The following is a 20,372-nucleotide window of genomic DNA, read 5'->3' as shown; positions in this document are numbered from 1 at the left end:
ATGTCCTGGATATACGTGATAATGTAACACGGGTGTTTATATTTGTTCATGTTTAGCGCGTTGGGTTGTGTTTTTAAAGCGATTGTTACGTTTTTAAAGCTTTTTAATGCGACAGGTGCGATAGCCGACACCACACCTTCACCTGACGTACAACGTGACGTATGACGCACACGTCGGGTATTCACTTTCAAAACAACAATGGAGATAGAAAATATTGCTCGAGGTGGTTAATGCTCCTTTCGCTGGTTGCCAACCACCATTAAATAACAAGAAGAAGAAAATATTGATCTGCTTCTCTTAGTTTTGCACGTTTAAGCCGCAAGTCAGACTCAAACAAAGCTGCAAAGCAGGAGAACAACATGACCATCAACTATTCTGTGCCACAGATCCAGTTCGCTGCAGCACAGAGTGATGATGAGACTGTTAACATGTGCAACTTAGAAGTAGTCAGAGGTAACTGGATGTTCAATCGGGTTAAATGCAAGGTTGATTGGATTATATCTGAAGATCGTATGCTATTCGTGATAACTCTGCTAGACTCCAAATTGCTCATCCAGTATCTCAAAATTAAATGAAACCACTTAACACTTTTTCCCTAAAACGGACTGACATGGGAAACATTAAAGTTGGATCGGAACCAGCTAATCAGTCTGAAGGTAAGTGTTTTTTTCACCTATTCGGGAGAAGTCCAAAATGCGTTCTTATTACTGTTTGTTTTGACTTTTAAGCTACCCTACCAGGATATTTTCATTCAAATGCTAAGACAAAATGTCAATATCTATGAATGTGGAGACTCAAAAGACTAGTTAGGTAATAGTTGCCGATGGATTTATGAGACTTGATAGAAACTTGGACGTTTGCAACAGGTGAATTGGTGAGCTACCGAGGTTGCGCCCAAATGCTTAAAGCTGTTAGCTGGTCAGTGTTTTCAGGTGTGCTTGTACTACCTGTACGGTGCGGAGTGCTGACTAAGTCATTTTAAACCCATTAAAGCGTCGAGCTCAAATATCTTTTAATTTTTGTGCACTGTTCTCTTGTCGGCACACATTTTCTGTTTATTGAAGCCTTTTGTGAATCATTTTGATCATGTAAAAACTGGGAATTGGTCCCTATTGACAATACTCTTATTTTTTGCATTGCATATGTCATTTAGGAAAGGTAATTGGTCACTGAACTTTTTGCAACTATGTGTATTTCTAAATTTTGCGGCTTCAGTGCACGCAAATTTATATTGTTCAGTTTGCATGTTAAAAGCCTGCCAAGCACCCCAAGGCTGATTATGCTTGGTAAGAAGTCATTTATGAAATAGAGCTGATTAGACCATATTAAAATCTCTGTTTGGCACAGGAGCTTTTTGTGGACACAGGTTTCCAGTCTCTGTTTTGTTAGCTCAAATTTCTGTAATTTCCTTTATAAACCAAGGTTGTTGGACATGTGTCTCAGTGAATCCAGCAAAGTAACAATATCAAATTTCACATTACATATTACTGATCAACATAGTAGTCTAGCTACATTAACAGCAGAAATACTGAAGTCAATACTGTAAAGTTTAACAGTAGCACAAACTATAAACTCCAAAATAACCATACAGTTGATTCATCTCCGGTAATTTAATTGGGCTGACTCTTTGTTAGGTGTGTTTAATGTGCAGAATAATTCCCAATTATGTACAATTATAATATGTTAAGACAGACTTATGTACATAAGGCCATTAATAATTAACTGTACGTAGCTATTTGCTTTATGACTATCTAGACAGTGTGAAGAAGTGAAGTATTGAAATTATTTTATATTTGCATAATGACAATGACAATGTTGCCCCTATACATTTAAGGACAAAGTTTAATGACCACCACCTGCTGGATGGTGAGTGCAGAGGGGTGTGTAATTGTCGAGCTGGACAAAGAGAACACCTTTGCTGATGCAATGTCAGTCTTCTTTGGTTCATTCTATGTATTGAACCTGGAATACCAGGAGTCAGCATGTGCAACATTGGAACTAATTCAGAGGTATGTTTGAACAGTTAGCTAATAGTGATAGATGATGAATAAATTATCCCTAAGTAACTCATTATTTCAAATCACAACTCAATGTTACTGTATGTTACTATTTATTATGGCATGTTTTAAGGTTTTTTGTAAGGATAAACCCTGAAGAGGGAACAAAATGTACCTCCAAGGTTGGGACAAGCAGAAAGACTGGGACCACTGTGAAGCGATTAACCCTCATGTCACAACTTTCCTCCAGCGACTTACTGAATTTGAGTGGAGAACTTCAAATTAGGTAACTGTTTTTGCCATTTTTAGTGAATGTCTTGTATAATTTAAGTGAACAATGTGTTGTTACCTGTGTCTCCACAGATAATCCATGGCCCATGCTTTCTGGACATTTACACAAGACGAACAACAATGAAGACAAGCTCTCTTGCCATCTTGCAAGACGCTGTCTCTGTCCAATAGGTTTTTTGAGTGCAACAGTTTTGATTTTTTTTCCTTCTTTTACCTGTTTGTTAAAAATTATTTCAGCTACTTACACTTTAATTGTCACATGCATTGGCTCACCCTACAAATCAATGAACTCAGTCCACAAAGCAAGATCAGGGTTCAGTGCAGGTCAGTCAAGTTCCTTCACACCACACACGCTCATCCATGTCCTTGTGGACCCTGTTTTGTGCATTGATTTGGTGGTGTGAGACAGTATTTTGGACAAAGTGTATATAAAGGCAGATGTGTGGGGCTTGATATTCTATTCATTACAATTCAGTTTATTTGTATGGTGCCAACAAAATGAATGCCAAGGCAATTTGCATTGTAGGTTTAAGACCCTACAAAATATAACTAAGAAAACCCAACACTTGTACCAATTTCTTAATCACAGTATGATGTTACTTTGTTGACGTAATTTACGACATAACGGTATCTCACTGGCGTCACTGTCGCCAGTGAGATACCATAAAAAAGGCTACAGTGCGTTACCATAATTTGTCCAAGAGTATTATACCACACCAGCAAAAAACGGTATCATCCTGCAGAACGGTAAGCTACCGTAACACGGCGTCACAGTATGACGCTGGCAACAGTGACGCCAGTATGTTACCGTAAAGTGGCGATGAAAAGTCTAACAGTGTACGGACACACTGCTCAGTAAGTGAAATTTGCTGAACTCGACATTTAAATCTTGCACGTAACATCCATTATACTTTACAGACATCTATACATGATAAATTGCTGAATTTTGTATTGGAGATTTCAGGAGTGTGACCACGCCTCCAAACATGCTCCTTCTGACCATCATCTATATAGGTTTCCCCAGTTCTACAAGCTGTTCACTGTCGTTTACGTGCCCCCAGTGTTGGGAAGGTTACTTTTAAAATGTATTACACAATACATGCCCTAAAATGTATTTTGTAACGTATTCTGAATACTTTGGATTACTTAATATATTGTCATGCTTTAAACAACTACATGAATGTACTATTGCTGTTTGATTTATTACTATTACTGAAGGTTACTCGCCATACCAATACCAACTAGATTTTTAAATCTTAATATAAAATGAGTAACAGTAGGGTGGACATTAGGTAAGGCTGCACTTTATGGAGCGATCTCGTATAGAAAACTATTCCGCGCGTATAGAAAACAGGTCTCCAAGGGACCTCTGGCTAATACGTCGGTTCTGTATCGAGCTCGTTGCCGAAAACTGGCTTTACTTTGTTGTTTGCTAGCGAGAGACAGAGAGAGGCGTTGAAAGGCTGCTCCAGCGGAACTTATTGTTTCGGAGGAAAACACGAACACCGTCGAATCTTAATAGCTTACTTACAACTGGGCTCGTTAGGCACTCTGCAGTGGTTATTATTATATTAACATGCCTCCATCTCCACATGCTTTACATGCTTCTGGTCGGTCATTTTTTGAATAATAATTACAAAAAATATTTCTTCACGTCATTATGCGGCCGCAACTAGAGGTGACATAGGCCTCGATTTGCCCCATATATACTGTATTCCCATGTATGTTTGCACACGTTTCAGTGAATTTCTGCACCTACTTTCCCATTTTCTAAGTGAAAAATTAAGGCTTTTTCCACAGCACATACCACCAAGTTTTCCGCTATCAGTTTTCCAAACATTTACTGCAAAGGAAGTGACAGAGAGGCACATTTTATGGGTCGTTATTAGGCTTCATAAAGTAAAAATCAGAGTTAAAATGCTGATTAGCAGACGGGAAATGCAGTGGAAAGACTCAAACATTACAGTCCCTTTTCCCTTTCAACCTCTTCCCCAGATATTCAATTGTCTCTCTCTCTCTCTCTTAGCTCCTGTCCTTGTTTCTTCATGATAACTCTAACTTTCTTGCCGTCTCCGTGTGCCTGCCCTCCAGGCAGCCAAAGACAGATGTCTGATAGGTTTTCTTAGCAGCAAAAGACTGTGGGTGATGGCTGCTGCAGATGAAGCGGATGACGGGGTCTGGTTCCTTCTTCCCAAATCCCATTTATTTCACAGGAAAGAAAAGCCAAACTTGAATCTGTGTTGTGAACGGATCAATCGCATATCAAAACAATCTTAATGGACCCGTCTGGTTAGATAAAGGCTGAATAACAGAGAAATGGCAGAACAACATGTCCTTTTTGTTGACACATGCTCCCATTTGGATTGTCAGATAAGAGTGGCCCAGAGATAAATTTACCTTTGAGAAGCGTGGCTTTGTGGAACTCTGAAGCCCGATTTTGGACCGACTGTGGTTGTAAAATATCATTTTGAAACTGCAGAAGAGAAGTGGTGCACAAATGAATGATGCACTGATTTTGTGTGAGTGTTTAGATTCTGCAGCGTGTCAAATAAACCCCGGTGACTACAATATGGTAACTGAATTTTAATCGCTGAATACAAGGGCATGAAAAGCCTTCATAATTTCATCCTTTTCACAGTTTTTTGGTCACATTGTGAGTCAGGAAAGGGATTGTTTTTTTTGAAAGGTGGACAGAGCAGTCCCAGTGGTCAAACACGAAAGTGAAGGGTCAACAAGGGTTACTTACGCCCAATTAATCTCTGCACATCTGTGTGTATTTTAGCAGTTGCAGGGGAATTTAGCCTCTGAACTGAGCCACAGAAAACATGTTATTTATCCTCTGTGGCAAAGAAGCCGCAGAACAACATGTGACTCAACCATGACAGGAGAGTTTTTCTTTTTCTTTTCTTGTAAGCGTGTTGACATCAAAAACAACTGGCAGCTTATCTTTGGTTTTCTCCAATACACAGAGTGTTTACAGGATTACCCTCCTAAATTTATTCTTGTCCCTTTGCTCGCTGTTAAAGAAGCAAGAGGAACCTAATTTATCTTGTCCCTAGCCACTGGCTATTATCTAGTGGTGCTGTGTGTGTGTATGTGTGAGAGAGAGGGAGAGAGTGTCTTTGAATAAATCTTTATGAGGGATGAATATGCGCATACTTAACTGATAATGAAGACTAGACTCAGAGCAGAATGAATAAGTATTTAAATTCTGATTTTGAACTTTTGGTCATCTTGCAGTTGCAGAACAAATTCAGACTGATTGAGCCTGTAATAAGCATGCGTTGTAGCAGCTGTTGACTCTCCTTTGTGCAATCAATTATTTTGCACCTCTTGAATAAAATGTTTAAAACTTGGAAATACAAAAAGAAAAAAGTGCTTTTAAATGCATTGGTAAAATCTAGCAAATTAAGGCACGCTCTAGGGCAGCAGCTGAATTTGTGTGATACTCAAGAAACCCAGCTGCTCTTGGGCCAAGCATATGGTAGTGGTGGGTAGCCCCTGGGTATTTTTGTGTTTGTGTTTAACCTTCACTCACTGTAGCTGCTCTCACAGTCCTTTGGCTGTTTGTGCGAATGCACCATTAGCTAACAGACCTCACAAAAAAAGGTTGCTCTGTTAAGAAGGATTTTTAATGTGCATTCTTTCTTTTTCTAAACCAATGAATAAATGCCCTTTTTAAAAGACAGGCTGATTTTGTGAGAGCTCAGAGAGCAAACTGGGTTTTTTCAGCAAGCTAACGGTCTGTTCACAAGGTTGTCTCTACCCCCTTTAGGTTATTGCCATCCCTAACAGCATTAGTACTATTTGGCATCGCTTCAGAGTTGGGGCTTGCTGGTCTGTGTAGCTGGCCTCTCTGTCTAGGACTAGTACTGTTAAGGGCTCATCATGCAACCCACTAATCTACTTAAACCTTCATGGTGCATCTGTGTGCGTGTGTGTGTTCATGTCCTGGAGTATCTCAGTGAGTTCATTAGGAATGTTTTGACCTGGAGAGCTGAACAAGGAACAAAATGTAAACACTTGTTTTTATTTTTTAATAATGAAGCCATTGTAAAAGCACTGTAGCAGGTAAAGTTGGACATTAATCAGTAGTCTGAGAGATCCATTACCACTGCCTTACTTTAATAATGTGTCTGATCTCCAGTGTTGGGAAGGTTACTTTTAAAATGTATTCCATTACAGATTACAGAATACATGCCCCAAAATGTATTCTGTAACGTATTCAGAATACGTTACTCAATGAGAGTAACGTATTCTGAATACTTTGGATTACTTAATATATTATCATGTGGTTTACAACTACGTGAATGTACTATTGCTGTGATTTATTACTGTTACTGAAGGTCCGCGGCTCCGAACCGTAGTAAAGGGACCTCTGACTAATACGGTGGGTTCTGTGTCGGGCTTGTAGCCGAAAACTAACTTTACTTTGTTGTCTGGGTCAACTTTGCTAGCGAGAGACAGAGAGAGGCGTTGAAAGGCTGCTCCAACTGAACTTATTGTTTTTGGAGGAAAACACGAACAAAGCGTACAGTCGAGTCTTAATAGCTTACTTACAACTGGGCTCGTTAGGCACTCTTCTTGGCTGCAGTGGTTATTATTATATTTACATGCTTCCAGCTCCCGTTTCTGCTCGATGACAGCTCTTACTTTTCCTTTTCCTCCCTCCCTCGCTCACAGACACATAACGTGTATGGCAGTCCATTCTCCCTGCAGCACAGACTACACTGCCTATGATGCTACATTCTTTAGAGCTATACCTGTAGCATTCTGCCTATTAGCTTAGCACAACAACAACAAAAAGGCCTCTCTCACCCAGGAAACACGCAGAGAGAGAGCGTCATCCGGTAACCATGGCAACCGTAACGCTGCCGCCTGGAACAACAGAACGTAGCTGTCAAACAAAACCCAAACAGTCCTGACCCGCCACAATATGAAACAGGGAAGTACCGCCGTGTAATCCATTTATTTCAACAAAGTAACTGTATTCTAAATACCACCTTTTTAAACGGTACCTGTAACGGAATACAATTACTCATATTTTGTATTTTAAATACGTAACGGCGGTACATGTATTCCGTTACTTCCCAACACTGCTGATCTCATGGTGGCCAACTCATTTACCCGGCCACGTGTTAAGTAACACAACACTTTGCCAAAACGTTCTGTGTCACTAACTGAAGGCTGACTAAAAGCATGCAGCAGTATTTTTCAAAATCTGAAGCTTTGGAACAATTCAGATGTTTAAATTAAAGTGAAGACAACAACAGTTGTGCATCACACACAACTGTTGCACAAATACATTTGTGTCCTCAAACACTGCGGCACAATTATGTGCTCAGCCCCAGCACATTAGGAGAAGCGAAATAATTACAAGGTAAGTGCAGACTTTCAAGCTTTATTTCAGAACTTCCTGCCGGCTATGATCGACTGTATATAAAAGACGGATGCAGCCAATGTGACTATAGTAGACTAGATACTAGAATATTAACCATGAAAACTGGAAAATGCAGTTACATTAATCACAGCACATATTATTTGCATTGCAGAATCTGCAAAAGCAACCAAAGCCACAGGCAAAGTTGACCCAGCCATTTTAGTGACTTAGTTTAGCTGAAGGCTAGCAAACAGCTAGCAGCCTATTCAAAACCCACCTGTCATTCAAACTGACTTCACATGCACCACTTTAAGGTCTAATACAGTTGGAGTTATTAAAAAATGAGTCATGCTGCAAATGGTGTCATTTTGGGCTTTTTAACATATGTGTAGCAGTCCCCCAGACCAAGGAAGGAATAGAAAGAGCCTCGACGGGTGCAGTGTTTTTACTTCCATTCAGAATCTAACAGTGCTGAGGTGCACCATAAAAACTAAACAGAAAAAACAAAATACATCTTCTCAGATACTTATTATTAATATAAACTCAAATATAAATCAACGAAATATCAACTTAGCAATTAAAACATGTACCTCGCGCCACCTTCTAAGGGCTGCAATGTGTTACCTCAGTCAGAGTCTGGTATCACGCCGCTTTACGCTTCATTAAGAGCTGCATTCTGGCACACATGCACCACAAGTCCTCGATTTTCCGGTCTGAGCTGGAAGTGCAGCTTGTCGGTGACTAAGCGCCAGAGCCCTCTACTGGACACTACAAGTAATTATATAGGCTTATAGCAATAAACAAAACCAGATGTTTACAATATGAGTCTAATAGAGAATAACTTTTGGAGCCAGCCTCAAGTGGCCGTTTGCAGCACTGCAGTTTGCTCAGCCTTGCATGCTGTGATTCTGTTACTGCTCATCTAATTTAACGTGAAATAATCACCAGCCCTCGCCTCCCACACTGATCAGTCACAGGAGAGAATGAAGTGATCAATACATGTGGACATGAGTGGGCATGCAGTTGCAGCTTGAAAAAGTGTAAAAGTATGATTATTAATAAGTGAGCACTCGCATGCAGATGATGTGGTGATGACACTGTAGACTACCACTGTGGCTTAATCTGTATCACTGCAACTTAATAGTTTCACAATGCCAGACTGTGCAGTTTACAAGGACCCTCGACAAAACCATAAGAAAACAGGCCATCGACACATATAATCTCATTTGAACCCCTGTTTTGTGCTTCCAACTCTCCAGTGAGCATTTGCTGCCTAGCACCCACTCTACTCAGCAGGGATTAGGCACACTAAGACGCACTTGAGCTCACATACACACAAACATACTACACTAACGAAATACCCTCTACCTGAGCCTCAACAAGAGGTTGTAGTGATACACACAGCATGAGCGTGGGGACCTTTTTTTCCCTTTTTTTAAAAAAATGTAACACAAAGGAAGAGAGAGAGAGAGAGCAGTCTAACCTCTGTACAAAGGAGATCTGATCGACCCTCATGAGTGTGGTGAGTGCATTTGGCCATATTCTAACAGTACTTGTTGTTGTTTGATGTTCCTCCACTGAGGATTCCAGCATTTGTGCGGCTATGCCGTGGTTGTATGCGCCTGCTTGTATTTTTGTGTGTGTTTTGTTTGTGTATATATCAAAGCTTTGTGAACAATGCAGCAATCATTTGTTTTTTCCTTGCAGTAGTGACTCCCTGTGCCTCGCCGGTTAAATTGGAAACATTCAGGCAAACATGGTTACATTCAGCTTCGTTTTTATTCACATCCCTGTGTAGACTAGCATGCGTTACACTGAACCACATGGTTGTGGTCACATGCATTGCTCAGTGTGCAGCATGTGAAACATAACAGAGGTTTAACACTGCACACTTAACCTGCTACTGTGCATCTCACTGACTCAGCAGTTATTTGTATTTTCGGCTCTTGGCTTTTTAATGTTAGAGAACAGTGCGCGGTGGTGTAGGGGAGAAACCCAGCCCTCATGGCATTCGTATTCATATTTACATTTATTCGTCTCTGCTGTGTGTTTTGCCATTAGCTGTCAGTTTTACATAAAGTAGTAAAGTCACTGTTACAGTGCAGGCCTTACATGTTTTTGACAGCTACACACGTTTTGGTCTTAAGGCTTTGTGACAAGGTTATTCGGTGACGTGTACTGAATCCCTGTCACAATACCAGAAATGTAGTAGTTGGTACCAGTGGACCAGTTACGTGATTCTTGATACCCAATTTGATTCGATATGCAGGATACTTCCAAAGCAGACACGGCCTTAGTGAGTCAAAGCAGCGTTTTCACAGCACCTGCACTAATCGCCGTCTTCCACCTGTAGTTTTTCCTCTTATTATTGTTCTTGTATTTCTCATCATTTTCTTCTTGTTCTTTTTTCATGTTCTTATTCTTCATCTTGTGGCTTTTCCTCTTCCTCATCTTCTTCTTCCCAACCTTTTTGCTCTTCTTGTTGTTTTTCGTCTGAAGAATTGCCACCTCATTAGCTATGCTATGGACCAAACAAAAACAAGTACTCAGTATTTTGGTGTCAAATCTGTCTGGTGACATCTCCACAAATAACCTTTATGATTCCTACACAACAGTGTAGTCTGTCATTTGTTTTGTGATGCACTTTTGAAACTAGATTGTATGTCTGAAAAAAATGATAAAAGCGCGTTCCTGCTTCCGGAGCCTGTCCAGGTGATTGCACCCAATGTGACCGCCTCCCCAGTGTTAACAGTAGGGACGGTGTTATGCAGAGCAGAGTGCCAAGTTAAGTACATGCTGACTCTGAGCTTGCTGTGCAGGCGAGCAGTCACTCATGCTGAAGATTCACTCTCCTTCTCACCTCACGTCGCCGTGATAAATGTGGGCATGTTGCAACTTGTGTGGCAGAAATCGAAAGATGGATTAGTGCTTCTACTGACTGCACAGGAAGTATATGCATTTTTTTGCACATTAAAGACTGAAATGCCTGTCTCTTTAGCTCACAATTACATGCTTATATTAATTTTTTACAGAACAGACCTTTTTCTCAGTGCGGTCACAAGCCTAAAGTTTTCACTGGGATACTGGTTACAGTGCAGATTGTTGGTCATTAGCCTTTACTTTCTGTGTTTGAGTCCAAGTGGCAGGCTGTAGGGAATGTTTTCGCAGACATCGCACTGTTTGCAATGTTAGAGTCTGCTTGGATTTACACAAGGAAACAAGCAGATTGAGGCCAAGTGCAGACTTTGGGGAATGTTTTCTTTTTTTTCCATCTTTCACATTTGGTTTTTGTCACATGACATGTTGTTGCGGTGCCCTTCGCAGCTCCCTGCAGGCTATGAGTGTCAAAAATTTGATTACATAATAAATGTGCCCCAATTTCAAGCAACATATATAATAGAAAATTAGAAGCAGTTTTTGAAACTTTTCCACATTTAGTCTCAGAAGAAAATCAGTTTGTGGTAATAAAGAAATATTGAGCTTACATTATGAACCACATTGTAATTCAAACATTGTTAGAAACTGCAAAGATTTCATGTTTAATAAATGTAAGTATCATATACCAGACAAACAGCAAGCACTGCAATCTTTTGAACACAGGATGGATTATGCTCTTTGTTCTTTTCAGGGACCTTCACAGCATACATGTGTGACCTGTAAGGAGGCTGGATTGAGTGTTTGTATGGCTGATGACTGCGGTAACTGTTTAGCACAAAGAGGTATTATGAAGGATCTACCTGGATTAGTGTAAGGCGGTTTAGCTGACTCCGTGCAGCTTCAAAGGTAGAACTGCAGATACGGTCTCTTCTATTTCCTTTTTTACTTACGAAAATATTTTATGAGTTGTGGAAAAAAAGATCTTCTGAGGGGCTTTTTTTAGTCAAAGAAGCTGCTCTCTTTCATCTCTGGCATCAATATATATGATCCAGTGAATGTAGCTTCAAAGAACAAGTCTATTTCAAAACAAGCTGCAAGACAATGACTTTAAAGGTTACAACATTTTGCAGTATTTTACAAATCTGAATATTTTTACTGTTCTTGTTGGGGAAACAATGCGTGGAAGTGATGAATTATAGTAATGTGCAAAAGTCTTGAGCCACGACTTCATTTCTTTATACATTTCTATGAAAAAGAGAAACTGGTGGAATGATTTATTGAAATATGTAAGGCATAAACAGAGTTTGTACAATTCTAATGAGCTTGAAAGTCAATATTTGGTATGACAATCTTTGTTCTTCAGCACAGCGTTAACTCTCTCAGGCAGCTTTCTTGTAATTTCTTTAAGTAGTCTTCAGGAATAGTTCTCCAGGCTTCTTGAAGGACATTCAAATCTCTTTGGATGTTTCTGCCTTTTGTTCTGTTCTCTGACAACATGATCCCACACTTCAATAATGTTGAGGTCTGGGCTCTGGGGAGGCCAATCCATGACTGATGGTGTTCCATCGTATGGTTTTCTATCCAGGTATGCTTTTACTGAATTTCCAGTGTTGTGCTGAAAAATGAAGCTGTTCCCAATCAGATACTTTCCAGATATTATTGTTTGGTGGCTGAAAATCTGATGTTCATAATTTGGACCGGTCTTCATATCTTTGTTTGTAATTCCATCAACTAGCGAACCCCTTTGTTCTGTAAGTCTTCTTTTGCTGATAAATTGAACTGTCCAATGATTGTGTGATTTGTATAAAGTATTTTATATGCCAAATAGATGTTGGCACTCATAGTGCCTTAGGGACAACTGATATTTTCCGCACTATAAGGCACAATTAAAATCCTTTAATATTCTCAACAATCGACAGTGCACTTTATAATCCGGTGCGGCTTATGTATGAATTCTGGTTGTGCTTACTGACCTCAAACCAATTTTATGTGGTAAACGCCGCTCAAAAATCTGTCCAAAAATATTTTAGTATGACTTTGGTAAACTATGAAGCCGCACCAGTTGATGGATTGTTGGAGCATTACGGCTACCGTAGTCAGGAGCCTCGCGGAGTAATCTGGGTCCAAGCTTAGCTTCAGGTCCCAAAGTCAAACGAGCACTGCGCCAACACACTGAGAATTAAAAACTGTCTAAATTCTTTCATCTTTAATAAAATGATCAGCGTTGCTGCTTTACCAGGTGTAACAATTAAGTTTAACACCCAGGCATCCATGAAAACAGAATGTATTAAATTTAACAGTTAGAAGTTAGCAGGATGTTAGCTCGCTAGTTTCCACCTAAACATGATATAGCATGTTCTGACTGAGAGATTTCTGAACAAATTGAAACATACAGCTCTGTTATCACTTCCAACATAAATGAAGACAGAAAACTAAACAGCAGTGACTTTTGTAGGATTACTGAAGTTGGACTAGCTGGTATATAATGATGTGCTACGTGAATGCTAGCAACACAGCTATGTTAGCATAACATAAACACAGTGAGGCTGGAGGATGAACGCTAACTTTTTTCCACTGATAAAAGTTAACGTAAGGGTTCCTGATGGTTAAGGATAAATCCAATCGCTTGGCAGGATGCTGTAAACGGACCAAACTTCAGTCAGGAGAACAACTGAGATAATCCATCCACAATACGAGGTTAGTCATTAATATACTGCAACAACATGTGAATAGAGCAGCTGCGGGAGAATTCAACATTAATGAATCAATGGTACAGAAGTGGAGGAAGCAAGAAGAATGAGTTGAGTAAAGTTTGACTTATCTGACTGTTTTGTTTCTTAATGAACCTTATGATCTGGTGTGCCTTATGTATGAAAACAGACCCATACATTAACAGTGCGGCTTATAATCCAGTGCACCTTATAGTCCGAAAAATATGGTATTTATGTCAAGATAGGTCCCCAAGTAGGAGGAGATAACTTCCAAAATGGAGGTACTAGGACTGGACTGAAAATCTATGAAAAGCACCCAGTGTCCAAAGAAAAAGACCTCCAGAAAGCCTGGAGAATTACTGTATTGTCGGCTGTCGGCAGAAACACAGACGCACTTGAAATCTGACACGGCAGAAGAATATCGCGGCTCAGACTGACTCTTAAATGTGCACAGTCACACATAAACACACTCATGTAAAAAAAAAAAATTAAATAAAATCTACCCACATAATGATCATATCAGTTTGAAAAGTTACTCCTCCATTTGCTTTGCAATTCTCTTTTTAGGACACAGGCTTTCACAAAGATCGTACATGAATTATAGACATTTTTATTGAATTCAAATCTATAAAGTAACCATTGCAATAATTTCAGCTGAGTACGTGTTGCTGTATTGTTAAAGTGCTACCCTGTGGTGTCGAATGCGGGCTGTTTTTCAGACAACATGAGGAGCTTTCCCTCGGAGCTCGAGCGAGTTAATGTGTCTGTCGGTGAAGCTGTCACTGTCACGGCACATCTATAAATCTACAGTTTGCGCTGTCACACTGTATCTGTCTGTTTCTTCATCTCTGGCTGCCAAAAAGCTGAAGAGAGAATGGACTGCTTATTTCCACTGAAAGGCAAAACTGATCTGATTTGAGGGGGAGAAAAAAAGACCTTTACTCACTGACTGAACCCCAAGAAAAACTCATCAGTGATCATCAAAAGCAAATATTTTGAAGGCTTTTTCATTTCCATGAAATCTCTCTCCATGACTCATAATTCTAATACTGGCAACCTATCCAGATTGTGCTCCACCTTTCACCCTATGACAGCTGGGATTGGCTCGAGCCCAGCTGCAACCCTAAGACAGCTAAGTGGTTTAGATGGTTCGGCTGAATTCTCCATCTTTGTTTTTGCTAGTATGCGTGGGTCTAATATGCAAATGGCTCTGCACTAACCGCTCCAGCACTCAGGTGCAGCAGATACTGCAAGACTAGTCTTATAGTTGCAACAATTCAGTTAATTAATTCAATTTAAAAATTTGCAAATAGCAGATTTAATTTGTTGTGTTTTTTATTTGACTGATTGTAGTTTAGTAAATCTGCAAATGGATCAAGTTGTGGGATGTCATAAATGACTAAACCTCTGATGAAAAGGAAAACATCAAGTGATCACAATCCATGTCTCCAGCATCACTGGGGGAGCAAATTTCAATGGCTGACTGGCCTGAGCAGCTGTTGATTCGGGCGTTTCCTGTCATTGCCGAGAGGTTTTCTGGACGAGAATTTGGAGTAAAGTGTTGCCTTGTTTATTTGCAGTTTTGGCGTCTGAAACTGATAAAGAAAAACATTCTACAGATATAGTTTTGAGATGTTTGCAGACAGGAAACTTGGGATAACAAATACTGGAAACACTAAAAAGTTCCTCCACTTCTTGATTGCATCATTGCTGTTGTTTGTGTGCAGAAATTCTCAGTCTGCATTTCTGGCCAGCTTTTGGCGCGCTGCATCACATACGGCCAGATAGAAACAGAGCAGTTAACAGGGTGTCTGATATTATATACTGATGACTAATAAATGATCCAACCACAGCACATTTGATTGATCTGGAACAGCCATGGAGGAAATTGTGTAATCTACTTAATTGTTCCCAGTGTTTCACAGATCCCTGCTTTGCTATCTGACTGCTCTCCCTTTTCTTCCTTTCGGAGACGAGTTGTTTTTGTAGTCTTCACAGGAAGGACTAATGTGCAAGTAGCTTAATGAACACCCAATTATAGGGTTGGGAAATTATTGAGTAGACCAACATTGTGCTACTGTGCAGGGTAATATAATGTCCCTTGCAGATCTGTGAAACAATGAGTTAATAATACTTAGGAAACAATGGCAAACGCATCACCAGTCCACCCTCTCCGGCCAATTTCTACTCCCCGGTGCAGCACTCTCATATTGTTCTCGACAATGAAGGATAATGAAAACCGAGCACAACAACAGAGGACTCTTTATCTCTGTCCCACTTTGTCTCACTGTTTTTGTATCACTCACTGATGCTCTACTTTGATTCCTCCTTCTGGTTACTTGTATCCGTTCCTTTCTCTCTCTCACAAACACGTCTGGTCAGGAGAGGAATGCAGGCTATTAAATTATTCAAAGTCCTGGCAGAAAGTATCACTGTCGGTGAACTCGAATGAGTCTCGGTTCAGAAGTGTTTATTTATGGATGGAACGGGAACAAAAGCCACAGCTCTGATCATTTCCTGCCTGTCCTCACGCTGCAAATGAAACAATGTGAGCAGTTTTATTGGTGAAGACAAGCTGGGGAGGACTTCTGAGTATCCTAAGGTCATTTTTTGGAAGGGGTTCTTCCTTCTTTCATGCTTTCCTTTTCGAAGTGTCATTGTTTGGAGTGAACTTAAGCTTTACCCTCCAGAAACAGTTGGATCACCTTTCCTGGATCCAACCTTATTCCAGCCACTAGCTTATCAGACAGAATTAAGCCCTACGCGAAGATTCTCTGATAATTCCTTTTAGGCGGCCATTGATTAATTCAATGAAGAATTATTTATACGCAGCGTTGGGGGGTGACATCTAAAGGAGTTCATTAAATTACCAAACAACCCTACTCTGATTCAGGAGGGCACCTTAATTTCATCATCTGATTCCCTCGGGCTAATTGTGAGTAAATCGACTTTACTCTGCAACTTTACTGTGCCCCTTCCATCTGTTATTATCTGTTTGTGTTCAGTGATAGAAAAATGCCAAAGCAGCTGAGATAAACAACATACCAGATACTAAAATATTTATGCCTGAAGGGACTTTTACTACCACGAGATGAACATCCACACACTCCACATATGTTTCAGAACAATATCTGACAGCAAATCAATTTTTCTGTTTTTTTTTTTTAAATAACGTTTTTGATTGATTCCAGCATCTCCTTGTTATATCCAGTTATTGAGTGGAAGAGTCACGAAGAGTCCCTGATGAGAGAATCTGCTGAAATGGATGATAAAACCCACCAGCATCAGTAAAACAAAACCTAAAACTTGAAAACTTTCCTCTGACTTGAAGTTGCTCTTAACCTCACTGCAGTTATTTTTCCTTTGGATTTGGAACTTAACCCAGTGGATCATCTGAAGGTGAATGCAGTATCCTGGGAAAGTATGAGGAAAAGAACAGGGTGCATTCAAAGGTGAAATGGTTCGCTACAAAGCCATCCATGTTTGTAGCTGCTGTGGATTTTCAGTGTGTGAATATTTCAACCTCCTGGAGGGTCAGTGTACAGAGGGGACTGTGCAGGATGCTTTCAAGGCAGGATTGAGGATCTTCCAGTATGAGCATTAGTTAGACAGCTGACATTCTCCAGGGTGTAGCTGACTTAACAGGCAGGAATAAACTACATACCAGCCTGGGCATGTTAATGAGAGATGAGCGCTAATTGTGTTTAGATCTACACAGTACGACATGGAAGCTGGCTGTGTGAGATACATCCTCTCAGATCTCCTGTGTCCAGGGCACGTTTAGTTAAATCAGGTCTTAATTAAATGATGTATGAATATTTCATTAGGAAATTATTTAAAGTATCATTTACTGGTAATGGTATATTACCAATAAAGGCCCTGTCATTTACACTTTTATTGTGAATCGTAGCAGGAAATATATATAAAATTCCCCTCTTGCCCCTGCAGGCAGTCTATCCTTCAAGCTCGGTCCTCTACCAGAGGCCTGGGAGCTTGAGGGTCCTGCGCAGTATCTTAGCTGTTCCTAGGACTGCGCTCTTCTGGACAGAGATCTCCGATGTTGTTCCTGGGATCTGCTGGAGCCACTCGCCTAGCTCTCATTGCACCTAGCGCTCCGATTACCACTGGGACCACTGTTTCCTTCACCCTCCACATCTTCTCTGAGCCCTTGGTACTTCTCAAGCTTCTTGTGTTCTTTCTTCCTGATGTTGCTGTCATTTGGAACCGCTACATCTATCACTACAGCCGTCTTCTTCTGTTTGTCTACCACCACTATGTCCAGTTGGTTAGCCACCATCATTTCGCCCGTCTGTATCTGCAAGTCCCAGAGGATCTTAGCTCGGTCACTCTCCACCACCCTTGGGGGCATCTTCCATTTTGACTTTGCGACTTCCAGGCCGTATTCGGCACAGATGTTTCTGTATAGTATGCCGGGCACTTAGTTATGATGTTCCATGTATGCCCTGCCTGCTAGCATCTTGTACCCTGCTGTTATGTGCTAGATTGTTTTTCATTTTGAAAATCATGTGCTACACTAGCATCAGGGTTTGAATTTCGTCACAAGGCAGTGCGCCCAGGAATCTACAGACCAGGGTTCTTTCTTTGAAGGGTGGCATCTTTTCGTGGGCATACTGGAGTGTAATGATTAAACTGTATGTGTAAGATAGTTTTAGCTATTTAGCTTGGCATGCTAACTAGCTCATTACTAGCCCATAATGCTTTTGTATTAGCTGCAGATGAAGGATAAAATGCTCTCTTCATTTGCATTAGGATTTCACACCTGGACAGAAACTGATTTTGGATATTTTTAGAGATCAGGGTAATGCTAGCAGTTAGAGACAGCTGTTTAATGGGGAAGCTTTCATGCCAGCATGATAGTCTAAGACAATGACACATACTTAAAGCCTCTTGTAACAGTAAAACTGTTCATAGTGAGCATAAAAGCTTGTATAAAGCTTGTATAATTGTATAAAAATTGTTTATATGAATATGAATATGAAAATGGGCTCTAGGCCTGTGGAACTGAAGCCTTAGGAACAGTTATCATTTGACACTGATAAATCAGTTCAGTCACATAGGAAGCCTGCTTTTGTCCATTTGCCTAATATCAAGGATTACTAATAATTTTGATACAACTGCATTATCATTGCAAATTCATATGACTCCTTTGAAGTTCAAAGGATGTACCAGTAGTGACTGGAAAGTCTAAAAGTGCATAAAAGCTGTGGGCAGTATTCACAGGACTTTCTCATCTGTTAGTGATGCACTGAATGCTTATGTTGTGTAAGTCAAGGACGAATCTGTATTTTCAGAATTACTGGAAATGCAGATTTTGAAGAGGTCCGACAACACAGTACATCTTAGAAATGTAGTCAGTATATAGCTGCTGTTTGTGCTCGTGCATAAGCAGTGGTGATTCACGTGGGTCATCGCTCCTGTCCCTTTGTTCCCCTCTGACTTTATATCAGGTCTCAGGAGGTGACAGAAAGCATGTTGACAAGTTTGAAAGTGTGTCAGAGAGAGGGGGAGAAAAGGATGGAGGGATAGAAAGTAGCAGAAATTGCGATGGGGTAGAGGGGAGGGGAAAAGGAAAGAGGATGTTGGGGGGAAAGGGCAATAAAAGCGGTGAATAAGAAGGAGAAATGAAGTCTGAAAGTGTATAGCAGAGGAAGCAGCAGAGAGATGCATAAAGAAACAGGAGCAGAGATCAGGTGGAGGAGGAGAGCTGTCTGTCGTAATCCTGTTAGAGAGAGAGAGATCAGGTTGGCAGTTTGTTGCTGTCACTCTGAAGAGATTTTCTTCTTCGCTGTTTAAAACATTTTCAGCTCGCCACATAATTCCTTTAATTAATTCCATTTGCTGTTGGCCTGTTCTGTATGAGCAGCTGCTCTCTATCCGGTCGTTAAGTGATGACGTGACGAATCCTACTTCTGGGCCTAAAATAGTCTGTGTTTAATATGGCTTTTGTGTTGTTAACATATATAATGTTATGTATTTTCTTCTATTTAATCTCAAAAAGCTCCCAAAACAGTCTGTTGACCTTCCTCGGCTTTTATTACCGCTAATCATTTATTTAAGCTCAGTTTTTAAAACCTTAGGATGTAACTACAGCCCAGCCCATGCAGCAGTATATGAATGACTAACCTCGTATTGTGGATGGATTATCTCAGTTGTTCTCCTGGCTGAAGTTTGGTCCTTTTACAGCATCCTGCCATGCGATTACATTTGTTCCTGACCACCGAGAACACTCACGTTAACTTTTATTTAGTGGAAAAAAAAGTTAGCTTGTTTATATTATGCTAGCATAGCTGTGTCGCTAGCAGTCACGTAGCACATCATTATATACCAGCTAGCCAAACTTCAGTAACCCTACAAACGTCACTGCTGTTTAGTTTTCTGTCTTCATTTATGTGATAACAGAGCTGTACGTTTTAATTTGTTTCCAAAACCCAGCAGTCAGGACATGCTATATTGTATTTAGATAGAAGCTAGTGAGCTAACTTCCTGCTAACTTCTAACTCTGTTAAATGTCACAAATTCCGTTTTCATGGATGCCTGGATGTTAAACTCAATTGTTACACCTGGTAGAGCAGAATGCTGATCATTTTATTAAAGATGAAAGACTTTAGACAGTTTCTCAACTCTCAGTAATGCCATAGTGATCGTTTCATATATGGACCTGCAGCGGTGTTTAGGCCCAGACACGGCTAGTGACGTCAGACTGAACGAGCGGATAGAGGAGCTGGACATATGGACGTGGAAATGTTGAGTTGCTGTTTTCAGAAAGTCACACGTCCCCTAATGATGCCAGAAAGGTGGGAGGGATTGTGTTGTTACGATCATTCGAAGATTTCACAGGTGACTGAATTAAAATCCTCAGAGCCAGTCAATTCTGCCTGGTAGGAACCAGTTTTACATTTAGAAGTGCCTTAATATTTTGCAACATAGATACAACAGTGCTGGAAGCATTCCTGAATTTCCCATTCCCAAATGTACATGAGCAAAGTGAACTCATTGTCTAATTCAAGAAACCAGCTTTAGATGAATTGAAGTTTGTGACATGGCACATTATCTTACTAGAAGCAGCCATCAGAGACCAGTACGCTGTAATCATAA

The 20,372-nt window shown here is 40.3% G+C and overlaps 1 protein-coding gene and 1 long non-coding RNA gene across 4 annotated transcripts in view; both read left to right on the top strand.

The window, feature by feature from the left end:
• The first annotated feature begins 1,836 nt into the window (after positions 1 to 1,836).
• Positions 1,837 to 2,787, top strand: LOC146504255 (uncharacterized). The gene is made up of 3 exons (XR_014877894.1): positions 1,837 to 2,009; positions 2,131 to 2,283; positions 2,361 to 2,787. It is a non-coding gene; the product is annotated as an uncharacterized LOC146504255 (long non-coding RNA).
• Positions 2,788 to 8,958: 6,171 nt separating this feature from the next.
• The window catches only part of sphkap (SPHK1 interactor, AKAP domain containing), a 120,376-nt gene continuing 108,962 nt past the window's right edge, over positions 8,959 to 20,372 (top strand). For all 3 annotated transcript variants that reach the window (XM_085184416.1, XM_085184414.1, XM_085184415.1), the window contains exon 1: positions 8,959 to 9,190. The gene's annotated coding sequence lies outside the window, so the exon portion shown is untranslated. The remainder of the gene's footprint in view (positions 9,191 to 20,372) is intronic.

Source organism: Neolamprologus multifasciatus, chromosome 14 (assembly GCF_963576455.1).
Source record: "Neolamprologus multifasciatus chromosome 14, fNeoMul1.2, whole genome shotgun sequence".
Classification (NCBI taxonomy): domain Eukaryota; kingdom Metazoa; phylum Chordata; class Actinopteri; order Cichliformes; family Cichlidae; genus Neolamprologus; species Neolamprologus multifasciatus.
Note: the sequence above shows the minus strand (reverse complement) of the source record. Positions and strands in the feature narration are given on the sequence as shown.